At 41.3% G+C, this 10,656-nt stretch overlaps 1 pseudogene; it reads left to right on the top strand.

The window, feature by feature from the left end:
• The first annotated feature begins 622 nt into the window (after positions 1 to 622).
• Positions 623 to 4,500, top strand: LOC147616972 (uncharacterized; annotated as a pseudogene).
• Positions 4,501 to 10,656: the final 6,156 nt, after the last annotated feature.

The following is a 10,656-nucleotide window of genomic DNA, read 5'->3' as shown; positions in this document are numbered from 1 at the left end:
TTTTCTTTTTTTTCTCTCCTTTAAAAAAAAATAAATTTATTGTTTTATGGTTTCTTTTTTCTTTTTTCTTTTTCTCTTTCCCTTTTTTTTTAAAATTTATTGTTTTATGGTTTTTTTTATTTCTTTTTTTTTCTTTCTTTTTATTTCTTTTTTTTTTAAGAAAAAATATTTTTTTGTTGTATTTTTTTGTTTTTGTTTTTTTAAACTAATAAATTTCGTACTAATTACACAAAATATGAATTACGCTAAAAATACTAAATATGCACACAATTTACAGAAATTCTCAAAAAAATGCAAGTTACTTTACTTATGCAAAATTAAGAAATGAAAATTGGACTCAAAATACGAAAAAAAAATAATTGTTTTCTTGTTTTTTTTTAAATTTTTTTATTCTTTTTTTTCTCTCCTTTTTTGCTTTTTCTCTCTCTTTTTTTTCTCTCCCTTTTTTTTTAAAATTTATTGTTTTATGGTTTTTTTATTTCTTTTTTTATTTTTTTCTTCAATTAACAAAGAAATAATCAAAAAAATTAACAATTTAAAAAATAAAAAAATAAAAAAAATAAAAAAAATAAAAATTCCACTAACCTTATCAGCTCGCTCCTCCGGATTTCTCGCTGCAGCCATGCGGGTCGACTTCAATGCCTCCACGACTACCGCCTTCTCTCCTCGCCGCCCCTCCTCCACATAGCCTTCTCTCCTTCGCTTTCTCTTCAACGGCCAGGCGCCTCCACAGTTTGGAGCCGCGGCCTCGGCCTTCTTGCACCTTCTACTGGTTGCAGCTTGGCCTTCTTCACGCAGCCTCCACGTCGACTCCAGGCTACTGCCCTTCACCGCCTTCCACGCTTCTTATGCTGCTGCGGACGCTGCCGTTGAGAAGCCCAAGCCCCTCGGCCCTCCTCTTTCTTCTTCGCTGGCCTGCCTTCCACTGCTGGCAGCCTTAGTCGCCTCCAGCTGCCAGCCACCAGTTGCGCCTTCTGTCTGCTAATACAGCAACTGCCTTCGCTTCTTCCGCTCTCCCTCAGCTGCCCGCCGCCTTCTACAGCTGCAGCTACCCTTTCACACCGGCTGTAGCAAAGCCTTTGCCTTCGTCGGCGGCCAGCACTTCCTTCCACGCCACCTCTTTGGACGGACCCCTTCTTTTCCACGCGGCCGCCCTGCAGCCTTCGTTTGTTTGTTTTTTTTTTTTTTTTAAATTTACTTTTGGCCTTCAGGCGGCCACTTCAGGGAATCAGCCGCTTTGAGCCTGCTGACGCCTTCGCTTTCTTCTTCTTCTTCTTCTTCTTCTTCTTCTTCTTCTTTTTTTACAGCCAGGCAGAGCCAGCCACCTTCTACAGCTACACCGGCCTCTCCTCACGCTCTCCAACAGCGGACTCCTACTGTGCCTTTTAAAAATATATAACAAAAATAAAAAATAAAATTTACAACCTCTCTCTTTTCTTTTCTTTTTTTCTTTCTCCCTTCTCTTTCCCTCTCTCCTCTCTTAGTTAAGCGGACTTCTCACTTGGACGCCTATGGAGCTTGCATAAGCTATGGAAGAGCTTAGCAACACACCTTTTTTATTTTTATTTTTATTTTTACTACTAATTACATGTTAGCGAGAAAAGCTTGAAAGCATGAAATGACAAAAAAAACAATGAATGTAAGCATAATGACGGTACTTGAAAAGCAATAAAAGCAATAAAACAATGTGGGAGAAACCTCAACCGCTCAATGGAGTTTTAATTTTTTTGCTTCTAATCAAACAATAGAAAACACACAAGGCGCCCTTGAGATCACACACTCAATGCCCTTGCAAACTCTACTCTAATCTACCCTAATCCACGATTTTGCAATCAATGGAGCACTTAGTAAGAAGTAATGGTTAACATCCTTCACTAACTTAGGTGTGCGTTCCCCGGCAGCGGCGCCATTGTTTGGGACATCATAGCATAGCGGAGGCTACACTCCAACCCACACACTTGTCAATCCGTGAATGCAACCCGGTTAGCGCATAGAGGCTATCCCGAATGGGAGAAGATGAGTTAACCACATACTAATGACTTCTAGTCCTACTCAATCCTTCTCAACACTCAAGCAATCAATCTAACACAATCAACACATCAATCTAACACAATCAAAGCATCAAGATTAGGCTACACTTAAGCACAAAAATGTAACTTATGCAAAGAACCTAACATGCAAAGAGCTATCACACAAGCCTCAACTACACATCATTTCATGCACAAGCTTCATCACATGCACAACTCACAAATCAAAACATCATTAAGAAATCTAGATTAGCAAGTGTGTAGACCAAAACCTCATATCATTGAAAATGTAGAGAATAGAGAGTACAAGATTGAAGCATGAATGGAGATGGAGAGCTTTGGGAGAGCACATGAGAAGGAGCTATGGAGCAAGCTCTCTCTATGAGCCTCTCAACCAAATGACCAAAGAGTGCTCTAGCTCTCAAATGGGCCACCTTTTATACAAAAATTCTAGAACTCCCAAAAGTTCCCATGTGGGATTATTGTCAAGCCCTCTCCCACATTCATCTACAAAGTGGAACTCTTTACAAGAGCCCTAAGTATCTTTTTTGTTGCATCCTTGTATTAATCTTCGTTTGTCATGCAACAGTGCAAAGGGGGCTGAAGGTGCAGAGGAGGCTAAAAGCGCGAAGGAGGCCAAAGAGGCGGGGGAAGCTACTGAAAGTGCAGAGCAGGTTAAAGGTGCAGAGGAGGCTGAAGGTGTAGAGTTGCCTAAAGGCACGGATGATACAAAAGGTGTGGGGAAGGACAGAGCTGCAGAGGAGACACCTGATGCAACGCCCTTAGAAACAGGTGATAGCAATGATTCAGCCACCCTCTTCGAGCTCTTCGCTACTATGAAATGTAGAAAGCGCCCCGTTGGTCGTGGTCTCAAGCCGCAAGCCTGCAAAAATTAGCTGATGTTACAGCATTTTGTACTTGCTTCTGGACTAATTTGAAATACCAGCCCATTTTGCTTTTGTCGATGCGTTTTGTGTCATGCCGCTCTACTCTTGAAAGGTGTCCATGTGTTTGTAAACTGTCATGTCCTACTGTCACTGTTTTGTAACCTTTTATTGGTGCCCAATGTCTAACTTTGCTTTTGCGAAAAGGCTGTGTTCTTCTACTCATATAGTTTAGTGGTACTACAATAGGGGACCATTGGTGGCTAGATGAACAAACACCGGATACATCAATGCCGATAGATGTAATGGCAAGCAATAGGCACCTTGTTGTTTTGGATGTCAATGGAGTGCTACTGAAGGATTATGTTGAAGCACCCAAGGATTTGTGGCAGCTCCCGTTCCCAGATGGAATTAGGCCCCGAGGTGTGCAAGTGTCTCAATACAAATATTGTGTCGTCAGACCTGGTGCGGAGGACTTCATCATCAACTTGAGGAAGCGATGCGACGTGATGCTATGGTGGTCATGTAGCCAAAGGAAGAACTTGATGGCCATAATGAATGCTTGCTTCCCTCGGTTGATGAAGATGAAAGGCCTCTTTTTAGGTATTTATCCCTTAACTTTCACAACTGGTTTTATTGATTTTGATATTGTTAGGCTAGCTTTGCTACTGTTCTGTACACAATCTGGTACTATTTGGTAGTTTGGTACTTTTGGCACTGCTAACACAATTTGGTACTTTTTGGAACTTTGGTACTCTGGTGCTATGCTGCTTTGGACTATGTTTGTTCATGTGTACACAATTTGGCACTGTTTTGTACATAATTTGGTACTCTTTGGTTATCTTTGGTACTTTGGTACTCTGATGCTATGGTAGTTTGAAACTGTGTTTTTTACTTTGTACACAATTTGGTACTGTTTGGTGCTTTGATACTATGGTACTTGGTTCTGTGCTTGGTAACATTTGTGTACACAATTTTATAATGTTTGGTACTTTGGTTATTTGGCACTTTGGTACTGTGTTGTACCAAGTTTGGTACCTTTTCACTGTTATGTACTGTTTGTTAGCTTTGGTACTCTTATTTGTGCTGCTATTCTAATTGCTTGGTTTACCTGTTATTACAGATATTTTTGACCAGTCTCATTGTGAGAGGTGGGCTACCAAACTCAGAGATGTGCCAGTCCTTGCAAAGGAGTTCGGTAACAAGCCTATTTTTCTGAAGCTCCTAAGAAAAGTGTGGCGCAAGTATCCGCATTTCAATGAAACGAACACCCTCCTTGTGGACGACACGAGATACAAGTCCTTGAAGAATGATTACGACTCGTGCTGCTGCATCCGGTCATATGAGCCTAAGTATTATGACCCCGACAAGCCGAAGTATCTTATGGATGTCATTTTCCCGTGGATCTCCGGGTGGCTAGCTGATAAGTTCCCCACTGCTTATAGCCACCGGAATCCCTTGTTTGATGTTGAGGATGACATTTCCTCGTTCGTTGCCAACTACTTTGTATCTATGGAGGGGTATTCGTACCGCTTTGACCCCCCTGATGTGTAAAAGATTCTGTATGCTTGTACATTGCCTTTGGCATTTAATGATAATTATCTTTTTGTACATGTACTTTTTTTGGCTACTGCTTTTGTACTTTTCTGTTACTACTTGGTGACAAGCGTGACTTTGGAGTTAGTGACAAGTGGGAGTTGCCAGGTGAGTAGTCCTGTTCATGGCTGGATGAGAGGAAGGTAGAGGATGACAGGAAGCAAGGGAGAGAGATGATGAGAGCAAGGGAGGGGAGGATGAGTGAGAGAAAGTGGATAGTTATTGCATAGTACCAGAAAGGCTACTTATTACCACCGTATTGTTGGGCTTTATAACTCCGGCTGCAAAAAAACTGTACACAGCAATCAGCTAAAACTATTAGCACAGTACTTACCATATTTTGGTTCTACAAATTTGCTGGCATATTACCACCAAAGACTGGTACTGTATAAGACAACAGTAACTAAATGATTGTACATGTAGCAGATAGCACCAAATTTTGGTACTGCAGTACTATAGAGTAACAAATTTGGTGCCACAACAGTCAGGTGAAAACAAAAAGGAACAGTACCAAAATTTGGTATTGCAAAAACACAGCAGAGCTAAAAACAATAAAGCACAGTACCAAATTGATAACACAGCAATAGCATTAGACAGTACTGATCACAAGTAAGATTCTAATCAAGAGAATTAGACAGTACTGATCACAAGCAAGATTCTATTCAAGAGAATTACAACTGTTGCTAGTGGTTAGAATTGTAGTTGGGGTAAACACTGTATGGCTCCCGTCCTGGTCACTTCCGTCTTCATATGGCATACTGTTGTAGATATTTTCATATATCTCTGAGGATAGTTTAAAGTGGTGATGGAGGCCAGGAATAGCCTCCATGGGGAACCGTATGGCTCTAACAAGATGCGAGTAGATCATCACCGGTGGTGTCTGATCTAATAGGGTATAGGTATCAACTTTGCCCTCAACCTGGGCATAGTACAAGCCCTCAACTAGCAATCCACCTCTTACGATCTTGTTATGCCAAAGGTCCTTCAGTACTCTTGGTGCTACATAAACGGTTTTTGTGCACTTAAGAAGATAGAAGTCCTTCTCCTTGGCTGCGTTCACTGCAAAGTTATCCCCAATGGACAATAATTGGCTCAACACCTCAGGGTCTCCATACATAGGCATGCTTAAATCCTCACTCACATGGGAGGAAAACAAATCATTGTAGTTCTCCTCATCATCGTCGTCCTCATCACTATTTGTAGGTTGTACTAACTCTGTCAATGGCTCGATGGAGACATATTTCCATTCTTCAATGTGCTGTTTATTATTGCATCTCCTCCACTGCCCATTCACACATGGATCACTGAAGCATGACAGCGTACGAAAACGCACATCACATGGATTGTGCGTTGAGTAGCCGTCAACACAATGGAATGAGCGAGAGCCTGCAATTGGTTTACAGTTCCACAATGGAAAACGCAACACATCATTCGGTGAAACCAACCAGAACACCCTCCTTGTGCTGGCACTTCCACCTTCCGTTGTTGTCGGCTGAAACCTCGCGTTCAAAAAATTGACCACATCAGCCGCACACTTCATGGGCCAGCCACCATCGGGTTTTATCTCTTCGTGCAGCTCTTCGTGCATCAGGGTTCTCTTGATAATAGCACCTGCACCATCATGCTCTCCTTTTCCATGCCCTGAAGCAAAGAAGTTATGCATCATAAGCAATCCTGTCAACTGATAATACCTGGCTACGAAATAGTGTGGTCTTCATGCCTTGAACTGTGAAGCGGCACCATCTGACCATACCCAATGATAACGCAAACAGTGTCCTTGCTGTTTCATCCAGTTGTCATGCAGCATAAAACAATGCTAAACAAAGAGCATGTCATGGAGCTTATCATCTGATATGTAAAAATGCATAGTCTTCTCAATAGCTCCTACTGAATTTCTGATATAAGAGATGTGTACTAGTATTGTTACCTGTGTTGACCACCAATGCATGGACTGGATCTCATTTTGCACTTTAAAGCTGTAATTCTCTGCAAAATCAACAACAGATACCACAACATCTCTGGGAAACTTAAGCAAGCAGTCTTTGAATTGTTGGGCCTGCCACCTAAACATAAAGTTGTGCTTAACGAAGCTTTTCAGATGATCTGAAAAGAGATGAATGAAAGTTGCACTTTTCATCCTTTCCACGACCAAGTCCTTTCGCTTCTTCTCTTTTCCATCACCATTAACCTGTCCAGTGCCCACATCCTGGAATATCTTAACAGTCACCTCCTTGCTATCTGTTGCAATCTCGGCCCAGGGGCAGAATGACAACTTTCGTACACCGCATTTGGGGCACTCTCCAAGCAAGCATCTCTTTGCATGATATTCACGATCCTTAGGGCGAGGGCACAATATAAAATCCAGCAAGTTACTTATGTGTTGAAAAACAGCCTGGTTTGCAGAACATCACTATGTGTACCACAAATGGAGCATGTACATGGATGTTCTTTGCCGTGATGCCCAAACTTGTTCTGGCGCATTTGATTGAAAGCATCCTTGAAGTATACCATCTGGATATGGTAAATACAGTAGCAAGTATAGCGCTCTTTCAATCTTCGAACAAAAAATGGCTTGAGTGTCTCAAAGGACCTAAGTGACAACTTCACCGCCCGCAGGATACATGCTCTTGAATCTTTTGTAGAGCTCCACCTTTAAACGAAAAATGATCCACGTTAGAGCTCAGAATACTATCAAACAAGAGTAAAGCACCAAAGCTGTTTACAGTACAAAATTTGGTACTATAAACCACCAACTCATTCTAAAGTACCAAATTTGGCACTGTAGTGCCAGATATCAGACTATAGTCCCAAATTTGATGCAAAAAAGCACCATATTAGGCTCTATTTATTACCAGGCGGACCATAGTACCCAATTGGATACTTTTCTACATTAAGCATGGTACCAAATTGGATCATAGTAACAAATTGGGTGCTTTTGTGAATACAAAAAAGCACCAAATTTGGTTCTATGTACCAAGCTGGAACCATAGTACCCAATTTGGTACTGTTTTACATACTGCATATTACCAAAATGGATCCATAGTGGCAAATTGGGTACTTTTTTGGATACAAAAAAGCGTCAAAATTGGTACTATGCATCCAGTTTGGTACTTTTCTGTATTCACTAAAAGCACCCAATCTGTTTCCAAAACCCAATTTGGTATAATACTACCAAGTGTGAGTGGTGCCCAAAAACACCAAATTGGATTTGTGGAACCCCTTAGGTACTATGCAGGCACACTTAAAGCACCCTACATAGTACCAAACTTGATCCATAGTACCAAATTGGCTATTTCTCTGTATACTTCACGGTACCATAATTGGAAGCTTAGTACAAAATTGGATACAAAGAGCGCCATAATTGGTACTATGCATCTAGTTTGGTACTTTTCAGTATCCTCTAAAAGCACCAAATCTGTTTCCAAAACCCATTTTGGTATTATACTACCAAGTGTAAGTGGTGCCCAAAAAAACCAAATTGGAGCTCTGGAACACCTTAGGTACTAACTAGGCACACTTAAAGCACCCTGCATAGTACCGAACTTGATCCATAGTACCAAATTGGCTATTTCTCTTTATACTTTACAGTACCATAATTGGATGCTTAGTACAAAATTGGATACTTTTCTGGATATAAAACGCTCCAAAATTGGTACTATGCATCCATTTGGTACTTTGCAAGATACATTGAAAGCACCAAATCTGTCTCCAAAACCTAATTTGGTATTACACTACCAAGTGTGAGTGCTTCTCAAAAGTGCCAAATTGAGACTGTGCTTCCTTACTCTTGGACATTGCAACCAAAAGTTGTACCGTGAATCCTGTTGGGTACAATGCAAAATTCAGAGAAGTGCCAAATTTGGTCCTATGGAGGTGGAATTGGTACCTACAATGATACTATTATGGAGCTGGGAATTCAAACAATGGTAAGTACTTGGATCTGGGAATTGGTACCTACAATGATTGCAGTACCAAATTGGTACTTATGGCCTAGAGTGATTGCTGGTAAAAAACTACCAGTTTGGTAGTACTGAACAGCCAAGCTTTCAGTGCTGCCCAAAGACTACAAATTTTAAACTATTCCAACAGAAATCAAGGCCACCATGGATTGCATTGTAGCAAAAACATATTACCTGAGAGTCATCTAGAAGATGAATTGGATGTTTGATGACACATTTTGCCTCGATCCTCTGCTTACAAATATCCTTTTTGTTTGGTGAAACTCTCGTCTCAGATTTCCAAAAAGCGGTCACCAAATCTATAGTTTCACTTGTGATACTTGTATACAAAGACAATTGTCTCTGTTGACAAGCACTAAGTGGCAACACTTCATTCTCATCTTCGTTTCCAGTCGACTGCTTGCTGCTATCGCTATATTCCGTCGATGAACACCCAAGACAGCAGCAATTTTGGACTGGTTCACTGACATTGTTCTCTAATCACCATTGTTCAGTATCATCATCAAAGAGGCTCCCTTTTCAAACAGCTCACTTGCAGAGTGAGGTACTTTCAATTGAGTCAATGTGTTGCGAACGTTGGAAAGAAGACTCGATTGCACATCCGAACTCCTCAACTTGGAAAACGGCTGATGATGCATGAGCTGCTCTAGAATTTCTTGTTGTTCTACTGTTGTTAGTCCTTGGGTCTGTCGACACCAACATCTAGCCATGGCTTTGCATATATTGTTCCTTGACCTGGTTCTTGAAAGGCTACCTTTCTTAGCAGGGTTGCGCTCCTTGCATCGTTGCTCACGCTTCTTTTGCGCCCAATAGCCCCGGAGAAATTCTTGGTTGCTGACAGGTTCGTGAGCAGCTTGGGTTTCATGTTGATAGTATCCTCTGTAAATGCAGGTATCCCTGGCTCAAGGTTAGTGAAGGGATCACACTCAACCTCCAGCATCGTCTCTGTAAATATGGTGACGGCCCCTGAGCTGCCATGTTTACACAAAGAGAGAGAGGGCTATGGTGTTCCGCAGGGAATAGAGGATGTGCAGGAGAGAGGTCTGAGAGAGAGAGAGAGAGAGAGAGAGAGAGAGAGAGAGAGGGGAGGTCTGAGAGAGAGAGAGAGGGAGAGAGAGAAATCTGCTTCCTTGCATTCCACCCACGTCTCCACCCACGTCTATCTGTTATGGGACGTTTCAAAAAAAGACTAAAGTATAACACCTCAGGGAATTTTCATAGCTTAATATTTCTCCTTTATTTCCTTTTTGCCCTCTTTTTCTTTACTCTTGTTCTACCAAGCCTAGGTGGTGTCAAGGACAACCAATTTTGTACCACCATCCCTTGCTTTCACCCTTTTAAACATTCTCCAAAAGGAGACCTGTGTGCCTAATGATCCTTTACAAGTTGCAATAGTCAATAGCTCCCTAATATGGGGATCATAAACATGTGTCCCCATTGTATTCTAACCCTTGACCTGATGCACATGGTCAAAGTGGATCTATTGCTCTTCTAGAGACTCGCCCTTTCGCGTCCTATTCACTAGATTGACTCGTAAGCTTGGCCCTACAATTGACATTTTAAATATGTGCGGCATGCTATCTTATAGAAAGTGTGTTGTAGCGGCCGTATTTGATGTGCAATGTGCATGGTATGATGATCTTCTAGATTAGGATAGAGGTTTGCTATTGTAATGGCTCATTGTTGGTAGTGAGCACCTTTTGTATCCCAGGCTAGGGACATGGTGAGGATGGACTACCAATATCCCTCTTCCAGCGACACACTAAGAACAGGCAGCAGCAACAGCTTCGCGAGGTCACATAGCTGGCCTAAAAGACGTATGATCAGGCTCTATCATGATCATTTATAAGTGATGCTCTATAGCAAGGTATTAATGAGAGATTGATTGATATTCCTGATTGCTCCTAATTCAAAACATGTACATATGAGGCTCCAGTGAGCCATCCCAGCTGGGCTTTTTTGTATGCATAGTGTACTCGTTTGGTCTGATAGACCATCTTGGCCTGCATCTTTTCTTAATGTATCACCGTTTTGCAATGAAAATAACTATGTGTGGGTTTATTGCTACCATATATTGTGTATCATATAGCTATGCTCCTCTTTACATTATAAAATGCAAAGGCAATATTGTTACTTATCCATTATTTTTCAAGTCTCATCTATACTATATAAACGAGCTTCTATCAATAT

This window comes from Cibotium barometz, chromosome 37, assembly GCF_041138505.1.
Source record: "Cibotium barometz isolate CiBa-2024 chromosome 37, ASM4113850v1, whole genome shotgun sequence".
NCBI classification, from domain to species: domain Eukaryota; kingdom Viridiplantae; phylum Streptophyta; class Polypodiopsida; order Cyatheales; family Cibotiaceae; genus Cibotium; species Cibotium barometz.
The sequence above is the reverse complement of the archived record's forward strand: the minus strand, read 5'-3'. Positions and strand labels throughout refer to the sequence as shown.